This window comes from Protopterus annectens, chromosome 5.part1 (assembly GCF_019279795.1).
Source record: "Protopterus annectens isolate FY-2018-M chromosome 5.part1, PAN1.0, whole genome shotgun sequence".
Classification (NCBI taxonomy): Eukaryota; Metazoa; Chordata; order Ceratodontiformes; family Protopteridae; genus Protopterus; species Protopterus annectens.
The window spans coordinates 796,931,888-796,954,463 of NC_056736.1; positions in this window are offsets into that span (position 1 = coordinate 796,931,888).

The window sequence follows — 22,576 nt, forward strand, 5'->3', positions numbered from 1 at the left end:
GAGTATGTACAGCTCACCCACTGATGGAGCAGTGGAAGTACTGTCACTATGGGAGTATGATTGGGCACGGCCATGTTGGCTAACAGCAGATGATGTGGCTGACCTATGCCCACGAGGATCCTATTCCCTTCCCAGCAGATGTTCCATCACAGACACTGCTGTTCCATCACAGGCAGTTCTTGTGCCAAGGTGTTATTCATCTGATTCCTATGGTGGAGGCAGTCATGCATGTTAGCCTGTGCCACATCTACAACCCTAAGCATTTTTCTGGAGCACCTATTGGAACATGCCTGTGTCTCCATGACAGCCCTAAACATACATTGAATAGCATGGAAAGAGACACCTGGACTAGGTGGAGTAGAGACAACAGGCCTCCTCTGAGCACCCCTAACAACCTTCCTGTGTGGCACCTCACCTATTCTTTGGCTGTGGCTGGATTCAACAGGCACTGAAGCTGCAGTAACCACACTTCCCTCATCAGTTGCCTCACCCTCCACCTGTCCAATGTTTGAGGGCTCACTGGACTGGATAGGTATAGGTCTACTGGCTATGTCTGATGGAATTTCAGGGGATGGCTATATGTCAACCTTAGTGTGAGATTGAACCTCTGCACCCCCGACCATGCCTCAGTTTGACCACCATCATTAATCAGTGTCTGCTGATACACTGACATCAGGTGGTAGCAGTCCAACATTTCCACTGGCCGGATCACCTGTGATAAAAAACAACAAACACAAGAACAATTATTATCTAATCTACTATACTCCAATATATACTAATAAAACAAACAGTGCTGCCATTATTAGACAGTACAGCAATACACACAACAGTCTTGACATCAACATCACACACTAAAATATTTCTTTAAATTGCTCATCAGGACTGGCATAAAAATGTTTGGCTTACCATCTGCAATGAGCAGATAGTTCTGGAAGAAGTTAATCAAAAGGTAAGGCAACATCATCACAATTAACAGTAACACAGAGGATAATACCTTTACCCCTGTACATGTCCATTAACTATACTTTCAACAAGAACTTGGATGACGACTCCAACATAAGCTAATCAATCAGAATGTGTTAAATGTAGCAATCTTCAATCCCCCCCCCCAAAAAAAAATTCTTGTGACACAGCAGTAACGTATTGATTTCAATTGTTTTACTATGCAACAGTATTCAATAATTGAGATACCAAAGGCTACCTGGAAGCTCCTCCTGGAACATGCTTGCTGTCCCTGAAATTGTTGCACCAGCTTTGAGGACATGCTGTTCTGCACTTTCCTGGGAGCTGTCTGGATCCCTGAGAGTGGACAGGAACTCTTCATTTGGTGCTAGAGGTGGCTCCATAGCAGGCCCTCCCCCAGTACCAATCTGATCCCGGTTCACTGTAGCTGCTCTGCTCCATGCAGGTATGATCAAATCAGTGACCCTCTGGTACACCTGCTCATATGTTCTGCCATGGCCACACACGGCATTAACATTGTTCACAATCTGCCAAATTTGCATTCTGCGTGCCATATCCCCCTGTCCCTTTCAAGCAGGAAGGCACCATGTTGCCTAAAAGCATCCATGATCACTTGATTTTCAGCATCAGTGAAGGGTGGTCTTAGAGGATTTACACACCTGGGTGGCATACTTCTAGGTGTCCTAAAAGAGAAGGATAATACAAATATGTATCACATAAGTACAAAATAACTGTTCCCAGATAAAATAGAAAAGGTAGCATCTCAGTATTAACCACTGGAGAAACATGAAACAGTCTAGAGATGTGAAATATAAACAGCAGGCTGGATTCAAAAAAGGAGAGTAACAATAGCAACATATCCTTATTTGTTTCATAGCAGAAATGCAGCTTTGCTACCCCACCCAAAAAAAAAAAGAACAGGCAAATGATACATTTTGCTAACAAACCATCTGTGAAATGCTAAAAGTGATATCAAATGAGCTGTCCTGAAACATTTGTACATATTTATTACAGAGCATTCCATTTTAAGGTATTGGCAATCATGTTTACCTGTGAAATGCATTGACAAATATGCCCATGGCATTAGTACACTTATAACTAATGCATACAGATAAAAGTGTAAAAGACTTTACTTAAGATTTTTCTTAAACAGCATATGCAGTATGTAGTTGACAAAATGCAAGCATACCTTCTGAAGTTCAGTATGTACTGCTGAACTGTACTGTTTTCACAGAAAGTTTTGCCTCACATTTTTGGCCCATTTTTCATAAAATTGTGTTTCATTGGTAAATTAATGGGAAATTGTTAAAGACTGAAGTTAGGAAATAGTGGCAAACATTTGAGTTTTAGACGTCATATCCTTCAGAAAATCATTGCTAATGCAAAAGCTGTTATTCTATCAACTTTCTTAGTTTGTAAGAGCAATGTTTAAAATTGTCCCTATTTTTGGGCCTTTGTCCCACTTTTATTTATGGCTTTGTCCACATTTCTTGCACTAAACGGTCGATAGGTATGATTCAACAATCCTCTGTGTTGATATATCCCAAAGTAATAGCCTCTGTTCAGTTATCTCCACATAAACAATTTGCCTAGCTACACGTTTGCCGTTTTATATGGTGTAGATTCAGGGCTGTTAGCATGGTGAATATGCAAATGAAGTGTGAACTGATTAGAACTGCTGAATTCCAAATACTTAGATCTGTGTAGGAGATGTAAACATAGTGCAGGTGCTCCCTCAGTGTTTGTTTTTAATGGGTTGCAGCTGTGAATTATTACTGGTTGAGAGAAGGAAAACACAGCAGGACTGCAGGCTGCCTTACATTCAGTGGGTGTGTCAGGTTAGACTTACAAAGTATTAGATGTAAGGTTTGAAATGTAAGTAAGCAGCATACAATTCACAGGTTGTGTTCATTAACATCCACCTCCCCTTCATTTGTTGGCAACTGCATATTATATTATTTTTAGTTAATATCCTCACACATTTTAAGGACAATGATATAGAATGGCTTACAGACTGCATGTCTCAGATTACTGGTCAGATTAGTGAAGAATGACCAACAAACAGACAGAGATGTATATCTGCAAACGATAATCATAACTGGTTGTGTGGTCACTTAGTGCACTACATCCAAAAATAATAAATGTTCAAATAACAGTTGTATGGTTTCATATTACTGCAGATGATGTTTCAGTTGATTATGTGCAGAATGATTTCAGTTCCTTGCTGCAAAGCTGGTTATGTGGCAAAGAGGGATAAGGCACCCATCCTGTGTTCTGAAGGTTCATTGGAATGAGAATTCAAATCCACATCTATGTAGACATATCTCATGTGAACTAACATTTTCTAGTGTGTATGTCATAGATTGATTTCCCTATTTTAACTACTTGTCCCTTTTTTCATTTTTCCTTTTCTGTCTTATTTTATTTTTTATTTTTTGAGGGGGGGCAGTGTTTGTGTGAGATGGCACTTAGCGCAATCACAGGAATGGAAGAAATGAATGGCGGGTTTGGCTGTGCTTATCTAGTTTGTGCAAAGCACAGCAGTGCACAAACTGGACAACTGGGCCACCCAGGAAGCAGACAGGATCCAGACAGCCAAAAATAGAAACTAGTTACATGCAACTAATTCTACTAGACACTGTGCAAACTTGCTAAGTGTTATTGCATGTCAGTTAACACAGAGACCTTAAGAATGATTAGTAAATTAGGGAATGTTATTTAACTAGTCCTGTGGCAGCAGATGTAAGTGTAGGGCTGGAGTACAAATGGTCCTAGGTTCTAGTAGAGGGTATGCAACCTTTTTTTTTACTGTTGTGACAGTGCAGTCTATAGCAATGAAATGAAACATAGACATGTGTTATTTTAACTTGTTTGTGGCAACAGGTATAAGTGTAGGACTGCCATACACATGATCCTGGGTCCTAATACAGGATATTCCATACACTTTTACTGTTGTTCCACTTCCCATTATATTCAGTCTCACTTATAACACTTTACATATTGGAGCTGATATAAATTATATACACGTGTAAATATATACATATATATATATATATATATATATATATATATATATATATATATATATATATATCTGTGTATATATATATATATATATATATATATATATATATATATATATATATATATATGTTCCACTTCCCATTATATTCACTCTCACTTATAACACTTTACATATTGGAGTTGATATAAATTATACGTATGAGGGAACAGACAGCATTATTGTCTGTTCAGTTGTATGACCAAGGGTATACTGTGTATTATATTTCTATAAGTATAATTCTGCTATTTAGACTTGCATAGGCTTCACATTTACCTAAGCCACATACAGAACTGGGTCTATATCCAATAACCTTATCAGGTCACACATATACATGTGTAACAGCTCAAACTGTCACCCGTATTTATGTATGATTCCTGACTATGTCTGAGATGCACTTTTTCTGTGACAAAGATGGAAAATCAATGCTGTGTAAGAAAATATTTTGTCTCATCCCACAGTGTAAAAAATCAATGTTCTCAGTGTATAATGGTAAAAACAAATGTGTCAAGTCATTACATTTATGCCCCCAGTGCATGTCTGCAAACCTAGCTCACCTAACAGTTACCTTCCAATTTCCAAAATATATTTCCAGGCTACATCAGTAGACACCCCTCAAACTAAGGCCAGTGTCAGATCCTTGTCCTGGTTCCATAGCTATCTTTCCAATTGTCAGAAAGCTACTAAATGGGAAAAGAATCTTTCTCCCCTTCTCCCTGTCTCTGTAGGCATCCCCAAGGCTCCATACTTGGCCCTCTCATCTTTAGCATATTTACAAATGACCTCAGATCTGCAACTAATCAAGCCTCTATTGTCCAGTATGCTGACGACTCTCTGCTTATCTGCTCAGCCTCATCACCCCAAGAACTTCAAGTAAAAATGCAATCTTCCTTCCAAGACATAGAAAAACATCTCTCTGAACATCAACTTATTCTAAACCCAAACAAAACCAAGATAACAGTCTTTTGTAATAAAAAATCCAATCCGTGCCCTAGTCACCTCTCTCAATTCCCTCCTCCAATGGCACCAAGTTAGTTCCCACTAACCAAACTAAACTTCTAGGTGTAACAATTGATGAACATCTAAAATTTGATATTTCTTTGGCGATCAAAAAAGTGCATATGAAATTAGGCTCCCTCTATAGGGAAAAACATATCCTAACTCACAGTGCTCAGCTGGCCACTGCTCGGTCTCACCTGGTTTTGACTCCCTCTATGGCTCTCACATACTCACTAATCTGCATAAGACTGACCTCAATAATCTAGAAACCTGTTACAACAAAATAGGCACATTTGCCACCAATCACCCATATAGTGCTCACCATTGCTCAGCTCTCTCTCAGTCAAACTTGCTCAAACTCCCTAACCATTTATCCCTTAATCAACTCACCATAGCCCAGAAAATTGTCCGCCAACCCAGCATCCTCCCTGCTCTCACTAACCTAGTCCAACCAAGCATTAATCTCAGGCCCCTCAGATCATCAGAAAAACTAATGCTACAAGTTACCTTCTCCCAGAACCTTCATGGTGACTTCCTCTACTATTACAAAATTGGCAACCTATGGAACACACTTCCTCAGCCCATCACAAAAATCCCTGTCTTGAGTTCAGAAAACTCCTAAAAGACTACCTAGCAAATCACTAGCTCTGCTCCTGCCATAATCCAAACTAGTAACTTCCAGTCGTCCCTTACCATATGCACCCTCCCATAATAATTGCCCTTATGTTGTATTGCACATAAGATAATATGACACTCTCCTGCTCTGTTGGTCGCAGCTTCCTTCAAACCTTTGCACACAACTGGACATCCAATAACAACTGTGAATTTCTCTATTAATATATTTTACTTATATGTAGTCTCTGTATTTCACTAAGAGTTACTGTTTGCTGGAATTCCAGTTGTTGTTTTTCTTGTTTAATATTGTCACACTATATAGATTTTGTCTAAATGCTTTTGAATCTGTATTTCTGTATTGTGTTTGTATTTAGCATCTTATCTAGTCCTGTATCATCTGTAATGTGTCTTGTACTTCACACTGCCTTATTGTTATCTGTTGGAGCTTTTCTCCCTGGGTCTTTGCTAAAAATGGGCTCCTAGCCTAGTCAAACATCACCTGGTTAACAAATGAAATAAATAAATAAAGAAAGAAAAACCTTCCAATCGCAAATATTTAATTCCTCAGTGCTTGGCACTGCTGCACTTCACTTATCATCATGCAAATGTGTTGCTTGGGTGTGTGCACTTCCAGTAAATGGGATAACTGGAATTGGCAGGAAAGCATCAGTCTCCATTGCTCTAGGTCTGTTGGTAGACATGGCTAGCATTAGTGGAGAAGGTGCCAGGTTAAGAGCACAGATGTGGGCTGTTCAGGAGTCCAGAATATTTACTGGACTCCTGGTAAAGCACCACAGCCAAATGCTTCTGCAGGGGGACTATTCTGGGTCATAGTACAAGTCTGAGGCATGGAATAGATTAGCCCAGGCTGTATCCAGTGCCACTTGTATCCTGGTCACTGGAGAGAAATTTAGGCATCATTTTAATGACTTACAGAATAGAAAAAGGTACACTGTCAACTGCTGGTTGGAGGAATTTAGGACTGCGGACATCCCACAGCTGTGTTAATATCAACTAAAGTGAGTACTTGTAATACTTAGAAAGCTTAATATAGGCAAGACTAGTATGCAAACATACTCTTCTGTTCTTTTCTGTTCTTTCCCCAGCTGCCAGGGATTGGGAGTTCAATGTCTGGGTCCATGATACTAGATTGGAAAGACTAAGGAAAGCAAGTGGTATGTGTGCAGCAGAAGAGAAGTGTTACAGCAGCATTAAAAGTTAACAATAGCTTTTTTGGTATTTTATACAGTTGTATCAAATTGAGTATGCACATCCCAGCTGTAAAAGCAAGTATGCATGCATTAGTCTGTAGCACAAACCACTTGTAAGAGTCCATTATTAGACTTTAGTCAGAGGTTGTAGGTTCAAATACCACAATTTGCAACTATACAATACTGTTATTTCTTTAATAATATTTACACTAAATGAAAAACTCTATGCCAGCAGTACAAATGCCCTGCTGTAAACTGTAAACTGTATAATTGAAACATGCATGTGTGCAATATATGCATATCTCAAGGATTACTTGCAGCAGTCTGCAGTATATTGTGTCTCTGTTAGGAGGTATACTTAAAAGTAAAACTTAAGATAAAATAATTGTATATTTTTATTAATGCATTATATGTCACATATGATGATATTAATTTTATCCATTTTATCTCTCACCTCTATCCCGCATCTCTCTTTTTTCTTTTCTTTTTTATTTTATTATTAAAATATTTTTTTATTTTTATTTTTATTTTATTTTTATTGTTTCGTCAAAATGTGTCCATGTCATCCATGTGTAGCACATCACTAAATGCTCCACAGCACAGTGAGGTAGGTCAGCCACAGTGGAACAGCCTGCCTCAGCTCCACCGGCTCAAGCACCAATGCCCAGCACATATGGGAGCCACCCTGGCAGTACTGCCTCTGCTGCCCCTGCACTAACTGTGCCCTCAGGCAGTTCTGCTGTGGACCTGGTCTAGTGATACCCTCCAGGAGCAGTGCAGAGGTAGTGATTTCATCACCCACAACGAGTTGCCAAGGAAGGTATGCAGGGTCTTACACTGCACCATTGGTGCATGCCTATCCTCGATGGAGAGGCTGCTCTCCTCATGTTTCATAGAAGCAGCAGGGGGAGATGTCAACCACTCCAGCCACCAGTGGAGTAAGGTGACAGTGATGACAGTCCAGTGCGTGAAGACTCGATTCTCACTGTCTCCAGGCTTGACGGTCATGGTCCTGGGTTGACCCCTCCCTTGCCCCAATCATGGTGTCTTCCAAACTTTTGTGTCCATCATCATCCATGTCTCTTGTCTTGTTTGTCTTGTCTGTCTGCAATTGCTTCCTCACCTACCCAACTAACCTGAACCAGACATACCTACTTCCCTTCCCCAACATTCCTTTCTCTGAAATAAAAAATAAATGCTCTCCATTTTGCACACGTCTTCTTGACACACTTTGTTTGGCCCAGATGGCTATACAACATGATTGCATTGTGGTCACCCCTCTTTGTGGAGGTGACAGTCCAAATTCAGTTAATATTATGCACATATTTTCAGTTTACACTGTTAAAGAAATAGATAGCTATGGTTCTTTCCTATCTCCCTCCTGCATATTCTTGTACTGCTTTCCCTTTGTTCTTCCCCTGCTTGCTCGCCATTTCACCACTTTCCTGAATCGAATCACACACAACACACATAATTATAGAAAATGCAATGGATCTCTTTACTTTTTCAGCTCCATATTTGCACGGAAGTGTGCATTGCTCATCAATGTGCAGTAATGGTGAACAGCAGCAAAATGCTGTGGTTACCTCCATGCAATGCTGCTTAAACCCGCTGCATTATGCAAACACACAGCAACACAGGTACTATAAAGAATGCATGTCATCACATTATCAGTGTTTATTTAAAAGTATTTGAAAGTATTACATACACCTGGATTTGAACTCAGTATCATCTGGGCTCAAAAGAAATGTGTCAGTGCATTTACATCTGCTGCCACACAGTCAGTTAAGCAGCAGGTGTGTTCCATACATTCAGTACTAACTCTAAGACTTTAGCAATGTGGCTCAATTTTTTGCACTGCTTAGCTATGCACAAACATGAATAGTATTGGAAATGTGTATCTCACAAGCGCAAATACTTTGCCAAACTTTGCGCAAACCTGCTGCTTGATGCGCTACGGAAAAGTAAATATTCTTATGTATTATTGCTGTTTACTGTCCATTTAGTGTATATGACATGAAATTACATGTGGAAACATAACAAACTGAAGGCTCTATCTAACAATATGTCATATATTTACAATACAGCAATGTGTTGCCTCTTCCCAAGCACTGCAACCTGGTGTCGCGATACTTTTTTCCACACATATATCACCTACACTACAGAAATTAATATCCAATGTTGTGTGATATGCAATGCACATCAATCTGGTGACATGCAAAACTAGAACTATTGACCCATAAGCCATAAAAGCCTTATCTGCAAGGCTAGTGAAGGAATCAGCATGGAACTTATCCACAGAGACATAGGTGACATTCAACACACTTGACCCATGTTGTTTCTGTCGATGGTAGATCTTTCTTATTAAACCTAGTGGACTTCTTTGATACTGACCCACAGACCTGGATGAGGGAAAACAGGACATACTGCCTAGATGAGTTATCCAAGGCCTTTGAAACTATCTCCCATTCATGTACCATAGAGAATATCTCTCATATGGGAATTAACCCATACATTACTAGATGGATAGCCAACTGGCTCACCAACAGAATACACAGTGTAAACACTGGGGACTGCACCTCCACCACTAGACCGCTTATCAGTTGAATACCACATAGATCTGTGCTGAGCCCTCAACTGTTTGGAAACCATTTCTCTGAAGCCCAGGCATAGGTAGATGGCCTGTGGTTTGCCAAGTTTGTAGATGACTGTTAACTGGCTGCAGTCATATATAGTCCCCCAGTGATGATAACATATTACAGAAAGGTCTGACACAGACAAATGATTGGTGCTAAACTCACGGACTGAACTTAAAATCAAACAATACCTCATTGTTCCCTTTAGTAATGAAGTACCCCTGCTAATTATGATATACATAGCACCCCTCTAAGCTCAAACACAGTGTTGTGAGATTTGGGAACACATGTTGATAGCAATCTATACTTCAAATACTATGTGGCCGTAGTGGTGGGATACACATTCTACATTGCGCACCTCATAAATAAAGCCATCACATCCAAGACCAGAGAGATAATATCTCTGCTGTACTCTACTCTTATCAGACAACTAACTGAGTACAATGCTCCCTTCTCCCTGTACCTCACCAGACACCTGCAGCAACTGGAGAAAACACAGAGGTTTGTGACTGGTATAATTCAGGGCCTCCAAAACATGACATACATGGAAATACTGAATGACCTGTCACTGTACTCAGTATCATGCAGGCTGCTGAGAAGTGACCTATGCCTGGCTTACAGAGCAGTCTCATACTCTGCCTTACTGGAAATGCTAGACATCTGCAAGTCAAATGAGACAATAACTTGCTCCAGGGATCTCAACCTAGCCTGTGATATAAACAGAACATGCTGGGGAGATAGATATATCTCCCAGTGATTGACACTCCTTTGTAATAGGCTCCCACTGCATGTGAAGCAGTGCTCCTCAATTACCCTATTCAAGTGCAACCCTAACAACTGGATGGGTAATTGTAAATTCACCCAGGGGTTACACTTATGTCCCTCATAGACAGGGCTAGTTGGTGCTGCTCACAAAATTGCTCTGCTAGCAACAACAATCTAACTATGCTCAATAAGTGTACTTGTGTTTTTACACAGCTAGGCTTGTAAACACCCTAGGACAATTAGGCTAGTAACTTACTATGAACCTATGAAGGTACGAACCTATGCAGGCCCTCCAACATCTTCTCTCCAACATGGCCTGCTGATATCATCCACTATAAGTTGACCTGCAATCTTGCAAAAGTCAGACTTGTGCCATGGAGCTTGTGTAAAATACTGAGTTATGTAGTCTGTGCACTTAGGAAGATAGGGGTTATTTTCTCACTGCAGTCAACTGTGTGTGTGGAGGGGGGGGGCTTGACAGAAAAGTAGAATTATGTATCTTGCAGTTAGTGCTCCAATGCCATGAAATCACAGTATTTTCTTACTTGCACATGCCTAAACATCCATTTCATGCAGGCCTCCCAACATGTACTCTCCAACATGGCCTGCTGGTGTCATCCACTATAGGATGACTTGCAGTCTTGTATAGGTCAGATTTGTGCCATGGCACTTATGTAACGTACTGAGATCTGCTGTCTGTGTACTTAGGTCGGGGTTCTCTTCTCACTGCAGTCAAGTGTGTGTGTGTGTGTGTGTGTGTGTGTGTGTGTGTGTGTGTGTGTGTGTGTGTGTGTGTGTATGTGCGTGTGTCTAGACAGAAGATCAGAAGTCTGCATTTTATATTTACTGCACCAATGCCATGGATTGACAGTATTATGATACTTGCACATGCCTCCCAACATCTTCTTTCCAACATGGCCTGCTGATGTCATTCACTATAAGTTGACTTGCAGTCTTCTATAAGTCAGACTTGTGCTGTGATGCTTGCATAAAGAACTGAGTTCTGTAGTCTCTGTACTTAGGCAGGGGTTCTATTCTCACTGCAGTCAATTGTGTGTGTGTTTGTGCTCTTCCATGACATTACAGAGAGCCTTATACACAGTATGTGGGACACTGTTACAGGTATACTCTCCTCAACAGGCACTGCTCTTGTCATCAACTATAAAGTGTTGTCCGAGACACTCCAAGTCAGACTTGAGCTGTGGAGCTTGCCTTAAATGCAGAGGTTTGCAGTCTGTGTACTTAGATAGGCAGGGGTTCTGTTCTCAATGCAGACAACTCTGTGCATGTGTGTGTGTATGTGCACGGACGCTCTTGCTTTGCATTGCAGACAGACATTTACACCAGCATGTGTGACACTGTTATTACCATATTCTTCTCAACAGACACTGCTGTTGTCAACAACTATAAAGTATTGTCTTTGACACTCCAAGTCAGACTTGAGCTGTGGGGCTTGCCTTAAATACAGTGGTCTGTAGTCTGTGGACAGGCAGGGGTTCCATTCTCATTGTTGTCAGTTAGGTGTGTGTGTGTGTGTGTGTGTGTGTGTGTGTGTGTGTGTGTGTGTGTGTGTGTGTGTGTGTGTGTGTGTCTGTGTGTGTGTTTGTGCTCTTGCTTGACATTACAGAGGGTCATCAGCTATATCTGAGTTGTGGATATGCACAATTCCCACCAGGGCAGGGTCAGAGACTGGCCTGGAGACCAGGCTGAAATCACCTCATCCTATACGATACAGATTACAGTGACATGGCTTTCAATTTATCCACATACATCATGGCATAGTTTGTAGGCCCTGTGTTTTCTTGGTGAGAAAGGCCTGTGTTCTCTGCAGCTGCTGCATGTGTCTTGTTAGGTACATGCAAAAGAGAGCATTATACTCTATTAGTGTTACAATGATGTTTGAGCACAATGCTGCCATACTATCCTATGATAGTAATATGATGGTGTGACTTATGATGTGCACAACATAGTCTTTCAATACCAATGTAGATAATTGGTGGTTGAAGTTTAGATTTCTATCTACATATGTTCCCTGTGCTTGCATCATTAGGTTTCAGGATAGCAGGACTGTTGTCAGTGATGTAATTAGCATGGAATTCCACTTTTAAGAAGGACAACATAAAGATACATTTCTGCATTTATTTGTAGCTTGTGTGGCTTTGTCACCAATTATTTGTCTGTGTTAGCAGCTGCTGTAGTATATTATCATCATTGCTGGACTCAATGAATTCACTAAATACGCAAGTATCAGCAAACTTGGTAAGCAAAAAGCCTTATACATTACCCTGAACTATCACGAAATAGATTCCAAACAGTAAAGGACCAATCACATATCCCTGGGGTACAGCAATGGTGACAGCTCTACTGGTGCAGGTTGATTCACCAACTTTCACAGTATGTGTTCTGTTGGTGAACCAATTGGTTACCCATCTACTGATGCAAGGGTTAATCTCCAACTGGGAGAGTTTCACAATGATACCTGCTTAGGGGATTGTGTCAAAATCCTAGGCCAGATCATGATAGGCAGTATGAACTGTCTTACCATAGTCCAGGCCTATCACAAAGAATCAATGGGTTGTGACAACATCACAGATCACCTCTTGCATGACTCAGCACATACATCTTCTTGATACAGTTGAATACACAATTCAACACAGCCTCCACATGTGCTATGTTCTGGTAGAAGGGTGTTCATCAACATGCATCCATCTGAGTTGGGAGGACAACACCTGATGTATACATGTATGGACATGCCCTGGCTCTCCTCAACTGTGAGGTAGACCAGCATGTCATCCTGGACCTTTTCTAAATGGACACTAATAATATTTTGGCTGTGTGCAACAGACCAGTGTGAGTTGTTAATGCTGCATTGTGTATGTTACATCTGATAGATGTCCTCAAAGAGGTAATCAAGGACATGCATGATGACAACACTATCATCTCGTGGAACTTGACCAGGTCAAGGCATTTGACACAAATCCACACTGCGGTATTCAATCAACACTGTCAGATGTGGCCATAAACAGCTATATCACTGACTAGGTAGACCAGTGTATCACATATTTGGCATCTTACTATGTTGAAATGTTTGAAGTGACTTATATTTCAGGTCCCGTGATCAGGTGTGTAGATCAGGGCTGTCTGCTAGGCCCTATCCTGTCCATTATTTAAGTGATGGACATCACAGATGACATCCTGTGTCCAAACAGCTACCTAAAGGTCTACAGATTGTGGGCAATCATTGACTCCAACTGTGATATTAGTATAATACAAACAGTATTGACAAATACCAAAGATTGCTGCAGCTGCCTTGACAACACCTGCAATGACAAGAAAACATGGGGGGGATTTGTTAAGTCAGGAAAACAAACACACAACCCAATATGATGTGGACATCACAACCTATAATCAGACCAATGGGTATGTGACTTGTGTCCTGGGATAGATGGTAAGTGGAATGTCCAACACCATGTGGTCACAGTGTTGACTACTCCCTTGTATGTAACCAAGTACTGAGTATGTGAAGGACATCCACATATGAAGCCATAAGACCTCCATAGCTCCAGGCCTTCTTCACACTAGTAATGGAGTACAATGCACCCTTCTTCATGTACTTCAATACACATCTTCCACTGATGTGTAACTGAAGTGTACCACCTTTATTTTATTTTTTATTTATTTTACATATGATGACCGGGAAAGTCCGGCTGGACACAGGTCCATTTTCAGCGGAGGCTCGGGGAGAAAAGCTCCACATACAATTGCAACAATTCTAAAAGTAATATATATATATATATATATATATATATATATATATATATATATATATATATTATCTTTTTTTTACAAAACTGTAGTCATAAGGCATACAATTGTACATATAGGACCATATTTAACATTTCTTCATAGACGTATATATCAATAGCAACAGAGTAAAACATTGTTTGGAAAGAATAATTATTTTAGAAAAATTTGTTTGGCAGGAATAAAAGTATCCAGGGGGAAGTAGAAGGTAATGAGGTGATGTTTGGCAGAATCCTTGCAACCCTTCAATGTAAGTGGATTAGCCTGGGGAGTTGCATGGGCACAGCCAACTGATAATATAGTTGGTTTTGAGTAGTTTCTTAAATAGTGAAGCAGAGCTGGTAGAAGTTATGTGTTTTGGGACTGAGTTCCAGATTTTTGCTATTGTACAGTCAAAGAGTGTTTTACCTGCTTCATTCTTGTGTTTGATGACATTTATGAGATTTTGGTCTGTTGATCTTAAGATTCTAGTGGTAGTGTAGGGCTGTATTAGTTCCTGTAGTGCTGGAGTTTTGTCAGGGAGGTAGTACAGTTTGTGGGCTGTGAATAGTTGAGTCGTAAATAGTAGTTGGGGTAACTCAATCTAGTTGAGCTGTTTGAGGGAGAGACAGTGACGGGATCTATTAGAGGCACCTGTAGCAAACTTGGCAATCTTATTATAGCAAGGTGCCATTTTGTTTTGTTCGCTACGGCAAAGATTAGTCAGTATTGGGGAGGCATAAAGTAGGGTGAATAATAGGTGAGTTCTTGCAATGGTGGCTTTGGTATAGCTAGTCATGAATTGTCTGTTCCTATACAAGAGACCAAGCTTTTTGTTTACCTTTTTGATTGTTTGGGCTATGTATACATCAAATCTGAGATTGTTGTCGATTACTACTCCTAGGAGTTTAGTGTGTGTTGTTGGAGTGATGGTGGTATTGTCCTTGGAGTTAATTGTGAAGTTATTATTTAGTACAGGAGATCTGTCAGGACTGAAGAGAATTAGTTTTGTTTTTTTGGGGGTTGAGTAGATGTTTAAACCATGCTTCAGCCAGAGTAAAGTTATTCTGTGTTATTGTGAGATGTTCCCTTAAGGTAGGGGCGGCACATATTATAGTAGTCTCATCTGCATATTGCAGTATAGAAGCAGAGGGAGATGATGCAGCTATTTGATTTATAAATAAGGAGAATAGTAAAAGACCAAGTATGGAGCCTTGAGGGACTCTTATAGTTACAGGTAGAAGGGAGGATAGTTGTTCTTGCCTTTGTCACAGTGAGCTGTCACACAGCTTATTGGCCATACCTAGGTATCTTTTTGTGGCATAAACATGACTGATTGTGCAAAGCATTTATATTACTCTGTCGAAAACTCAAACTGTCGACAGCGGAATAATCAACATGAAAATGTCGAAACCCCCGAACATCGAACACACAAAAAAACCCCACCCAAACACAACACAAATTGCTCTATGCAGGGGGTCGAGCCCCCCTGCACCCCCCACACCCCCCGCTACTTAAATATACCAACTCCGAGATTGCACTACATTGCAGTAAATGGAAATCTCCCCTTACAGAGATTTCCGTTTACACGCACGATGACTTTCGCTTTTGACATTTTGGTGCTGACGATATCAGCTTTGACATTGTTGGCCTTCGACAGGGTGAAGTAGACCCTTGTGCAGAATACCTATTAAGTTGTTGCATCAGATGCATGTCTGCTAATTGTTCTGGTGATGCACACATTACATACGTAGGTGTTTGCCAACATTAATGGCATGATTATCATTCATGACAGTATGGATTGCGCCATATATATATATATATATATATATATATATATATATATATATATATATATATATATATATATATATATATATCTATATAAATATATATAGATAGATCTATAGATAGATATATATCTATATATATATGCCATGCACACCAGTCAACTATCCTGTATTGCTCATAATGTCACATACACATATAGCAATGTCCCTGGTAACACCTCCAGCAGATGTTATCCCAACTGTATGTCAGATCCCTTATAGATCTCCTCTGCATTGTTCATGTAAGGATGCTTATCTCACACACACACATCCTCCCAATTGTAATGCCACCTTGTATGACAGTAACACAATACACATTTTCACTTTGCAGCCCCTCCTGTACCATATATATAAGTGACTGGTGTAGCCGCTACCAGCATTTTCCATTGACATGTCCTCATCTGCTGCACATTAAGTTGTTTCACCTATCCTCTTTCCCTGTGCTCATTCCTACAATTCATCTGTGTGTCCCTATTCGATGCACATACTTCCCCTGAGTGTTTATTTTACATGGCAGTCCATGTACTGTTACAGATCATTAACACAGCTTCAGTACAGAATGCAAGCAATGGGATATCACACTACTCAGCACTGTAAATACACTGTCCTGTACTGTGTTTATACCATATACGTCACATTCATACCTCTCAACTGTCCAGATATTCACAGACTGTCCAGATGTTTTCCTTATCAAATTTGTGGCTTTCTGCCATATCACTGGGATGATCTCAGGACTGATGTGACTCAGTATTACATACATTTCAGTTTGTACTGCTCAACTGTCCAGATTTTTGCAGAATGTCCACATTTTTGTCTCATATTTTTTTATCTTTTCCTCATAAAATTTTGTTTTTCTGGGAAATCATTGGCATGTAATTGCAGATTGAAGTTAGAAAATAATGACAGATATCTACGTTTCAAACATCATGCTCTTCAGAAAATTCATGCTAATGTAACACCTATTATTCTATCAACTTTCTAAGTTTATAAGAGCAATATTTCAAAAATGTTCCTTTTGTTGGGTCTTTGTCCCCACATTATGTATGGCTTTGTCCAGATTTCTTGATCTAAGAGGTTGAGAGGTATATTTGAGTCTTATACATCAAATCCTTCAGAACATTTATCTTAACACAAACCCCTGGTAATTCTAGCACATTTCTATAGGGCATGTACATCAAATATGTCCATATTTCTGGGTCATTGTCCCTGCATCATGTTGGCCTTTGTCCAGATGTCTTGCACTAAGAGATTGAGAGCTATCTGTGAAGCCCTGGTGATCATTATAGCATTCCGTGCAAAACCACGGACCATCAGTGCCCTGGTTTCCATAAGTGTGCTATCCATGTTCACTTACATGGTCTTCTGGCTGGCAACAATGTTGCCAGCCACAAAACCTAACTTAAATGCAGTGAGTGGCATGAATATGCATTGGGCATTGCTGCTCACCACTCACCATCGCACACACATGTAAACTCTGTGTAGGCTTTGCGCGGAGCCTACACAGAGTTTATTGAATCTTGGGGAGTGTTTTATCTGGCAAATTAATAAGAATTGCATTCAGTAAATATATGAGTTTCAGACTTCATAGACTGCAAAAAATGCATGCTAATACAATGTCTGTTATTCTAGTAAGTTTCTAAGTATGTAAAAGTCACTGTTGCCCTGATTTTGGTCCTTTCAGTGTATTACCTTTAGCTTACTTCTTGAGGAGAGGTTGAGATGTATGTGTAATGGAGAGATTCCATGTTGTATTCTGAGTGGGCTGAGAAGATCAGTTTCTGTATATCTAAATGTAGCCAGTTGGCCAAAAATGTTTTTTCACTTTTCTAAGTCAAACATCATCCCTGTACTCCATAAGTGGTGGTCTGTGTTAGTCTGGGGAAGATGTGTGTAATAGCAGAGCGTTGCACTGAATAGCGTCACCATCTAATATTTCTTGGTTCTCTGGTTGAATTTTGGCTGTGATTCCTTCTGTGTGGTGTCTGCTTGTACTCCTTGTCTCTGTGTGGGTTTTATCTATGTGCTTTGGTTTCTTATTCAGACTCTCAGCTATATAATGTATGGCTCTGGCCATTTTCACTTTTACTTTAATCCCTATTTAATACCAGAGGGGTACATTTTTCTTTGGAGGGGCAGGAAGGCAATAACTATTTCTAGATAGCATTTAATTTATATATCCTTGCATATATATTCACATTTTTGGGTAACTACTGTTTTGGTAGCTTTGAAAATTAACTTTAGACACAACTTATTTTTCCTTGAAAGAAAATATAAGACTGAATTTCTTTCCTTACACATTTTTTTGTTCCAGCCCTCATTAAATCAGAAAGTTGGAAAAAAGCTATAAGATTCACCTCAGAACCTTTAGATCCTTATGACTTTTGGAGCCTACTGACCTGCAGACCCCCTGCTTAAATTAGTTAAATGTGTTAACTTAGTCAGTCAGACCATTTTTGTTATGGATGGTTAAAAGCATGGGGTAGCTGGAAAGTAAGGGAAAGTGTGAAAAAGGCAAAAAAGAAGTAACATATAACAGTAGTATGGGGGCCAGTATGAGGGGGAAACAGGAGGGGCACTGGAGAAGCACAGGGGAGACAAGTATGTAATAGAGGACCCTCTGAGTACTTTGTCTAGGGATCCACTTCAACTAATGTTGACCTTGTTGATTGCAGTCTGACCTGTGAGGTTTATATAGTCAGTAAAGTGGCTATATTGACTGGATGAATAGTGAGGTAGCCTGTGGATAAAAATGAATGACCACATCTGTTGTTTGATCATAAGTAATGGTCACTTACCTGAAGTAATAGAGTCCAACCTCATTATAGTTAGCCCCACCCATTTGATTGCTTTCTGTAGCCCCCTTTGCTTTGAAGTCACCAGCTGCCATTGCTCAATTGTATAGCTAAAGTCAGGTATGGAAATAACTATTTTACCCAAGAAAGCTGCTCATAAAGCATTCAAAATTCTGAACTCACACACAAGCTAGATAGAATTTAGCAATACAAATTACAAATTAAAAAAATGATCATCCAAGCCAATGTCTTCTACACTATAGTCAGCAAAACAAAAATCATCAGAAACCCAAAGGGATTCATAACCAATTGTTAGGTAAAGTAAACCAACCACCCCAAAATTAAACTTCAAGGCTAACTCACCACCATCCACTGTGATATTGTATTTCTGTTTGCCCACCATTTTCTGGTTATGCTGATAATGACCTTCTCTTCAAGATCTACATAAAAGACTTTACCTCATTCTAATTTTGAAGATGTCCCTTCAAGATTTTAATAAATGGATAAAGCAATTGCAAGCTTTTGGCACTGACAGCTCAGGTGACCTCACTCACCAATTCTTTAAAGCCTCGACACTTTTTAATGCTATTCATCAGGATACTACAGATCTGCTACTTTCTACTAGCATTTTATTTTGACCTGTGGAAATTTTCAGCAGTAATGTCCCTTGTTAAATAAGAGCCTTCCTAACTTCTCAACTCATATCTTCCCCTCTCCAGTTTTCCTCTACTCCATAAATACTAGAAAAATCTGTCTCCTCTCAGCCCTCCATATACTATAGCTTATGTGACTTACTCACCTGTCAACTGCATGGCTTCAAGAAGGAACATACCACCAATAAATGAATAAGTTGCTAAAGAACCTTAACAAGTTAATATATATAGTCTTAGTAATTTGATGTTTAAATCTTCAACAAAATCTTACATATATATTAGTACATTAGTTGCATTCTCTTGTACAACAGAACCAATGAGCATTATGTATGAAGTATCTGTGCTTTAATCTTTCAAGGACATTGCAGATTTACTCCCTGTTAACATCTGTATTCATGCTATGGTATCATAGATTCAGTGAAATATGCTTTGGGAAAACACACACACATAAATGCATATGAATATGTATGTGTATGTAGATATATATAGCTACAAAATACAATATATAATATTATAAATACATGTGTATATTATGATTAATCTAAGAAAAATCTTATCTAATCACAAGATATCTAAGATTTAATCTGACACATATTTAAAATGCATTTAATTGAATCATATTTCATCTACAATTTCAAATACAACCCCCTTGGACCATCAACAGCCCTCACTTTATTTGAAAATACTAACTCCACAGTTGCACAACTGCAAAGAGAAAAGAAAACACCACAATGAATCAGTGCTGGTGCACAAACACAGACTTGTAGACTTGGGATACAAGACGTAGATGGGCATTAGCCATGTACAAATGGCTCGCAAGACTAATTTGCCTTGCAATTCCTACAACTGTAACACCCTAAAATACATCAGGACTGATTATAAATATTTATTTCATCTGGCTGAATTACTCCTGTCCCACAACAGAGCCAGGAATCAGGGTTTCATCTGACTGTTGTGAGACAGGAGTGATACTATTTGGTGAAATATTTTTTTTTCTTTGGATTTCACATTGGAGAGCTGGATCTTTTGTGCTTCAGTGTTTGGCTATTCTGTGCACTAGATGGAGTATATATATATATATATATATATATATATATATATATATATATATATACATATATACACACACACACACACACACACACACACACACACACACATACACACAAACACACTCACATATATATATATATATATATATATATATATATATATATATACACAGAAGAGAGCTACATGCTTACATGCTTGTGTGTGTGTGTGTGTGTGTGTGTGTGTGTGTGTGTGTGTGTGTGTGTGTGTGTGTGTGTGTGTGTGTGTATATATATATATATATATATATATATATATATATATATATATATATATATATTGGACTAAACTAATGCAACACCATGAAGGTGTAGGCTCAAATCTTACTTATTTCATTTTGTTGACTGGGTAAAAATCCCTCTGAGACTTCAATCCATTTTCAAACAACAGCTGTGGAGCTAGATACCCACAGCATACACAAGAGTATTATGTGTAAGCAGGTGTAACATTACAGCATGACAGAGGCAGTTTATAACATAAACAGTGTTTGTGGTCTGTGTCTGAAAGGAACTGATTTACATTGAATCATATTACAGACTGATTATGGGCTTGTCACAGTAATGCACCTTTTATCCTAGATAAGCTAAAGATAACTTTCTTAGTATTTTTGTATTTACTTTTCAGTACAGGAGGTCACTGTCGATTAAAGATTCACAAATGTTAATTTCTTTCAGAGTCACTGTTTGCTTTATGCATGGGAAGACAGATTCAGGTGGCACAGTGACACTGATACCTGTATTTTGCTGAAAGGTGAACTTTTAGTTCATGTGCAAAGGTGTTACTTCAGGTCGGATGTCTAACAGGTGGAGAGGATTCTAATTTATTCCAGAGAATGGGCACTGGTATGCAGGCAAGAGTGAGTTGCATGCATATCGTCAGTGAGGTTATCAGAGCTGCTCAGTTTGTAAGGAAGCAAGTCTGCTTAATTGTGACAGCCACTCAAGGGGGTTAAAGAACCCTACATTGAAGTGTGGTTTGTAGACTTGGCAGAGTGGTGACAGTCAGCCTCATATTTGGGTTGATCAGCCTGCCATAAGGAGATAATGACTAATTCAGGTTAACTCCTAAATTTTACATTAACACTACCTGACCAAACTGCATTAACAGATGAAATTAGGATTTGCAAATACATGACAACATGTTCATAGTTGTACTAACAAATGAATATGTTTGTCATATCTGCATGGAAACAAATATGCAGCAACACAGCAGATGAATACAGAACCAACATATACACTAGAGGTTCATAAGTACATTAACTGTGCATGAAAATTGCAGCTATGAGAATTTAAATAATTGACAGTTGCCATATATGGGATAATCCTCAATTGTTCAAGCAAGTTATTTATGTATAAATATTATTTCTTTACACAAGTACATACCTCTTGGAAGTTCTAGGTGTGCGATTAAAAGATACCCAGAGCTGTAAGCCAATGACTTGGTAGGGAATTCTGTGACTTATGAAGTGCAGGGGAATTGTACAATAACACTGTGGGCATTAGTGCTGCTTTTGCAGTTAGCTTTGTTCTGTCTTCTGAGCCCTGTGAGAGCACAATTTTCCCCCATTTAATGAAAAAAACTGTATCAAAAAGGCAAGTTTTTGTCATCACAAAGTGCTTTTTCTTCCCTTTAATTCAGCTGTATGAATACCACACATATAAGTAAAACATGGTTTGGGGAATAATGTTACTGTCAAGTACCAGAAGCTGTTTCTGCAGACGTACTGCACACCATTTTATTATTACTATTATTATTTGCAAAATTTTGCATTATTTGTTATCATACAATCTTTAACATCATGTATTCTGGCTTTCTAAAAGCAGAGATATGCAGTTAGGATTAGTTCTGCTTTGCTTCTAATACTCAAGTTGGGTTCTATGGCCTGTGAAGATTTACATTTACTATGAACTTTCAAGCCAAAGTATGTAGAAAATGAAGTATATCAAGAGTTCCTAGTAGTGATGACCTAAGTTTGATTAGTAACTTGAAAGCTAGAAGAGTGGGGGATAGGTGAGTAGGACTGATAGGCACAATGTTGGCTCGCCTACCCTGGGGTAGGGTTAACTGGTGGTGTGGCTGCTGTTTCTTTAAATGCAAGCAAGAGCTTGCAGGTGATACAGCTGGAACTGGAGGCATAGGCTTGGCTTACCAACTTGGTGGTGATAGTACTCATTGGC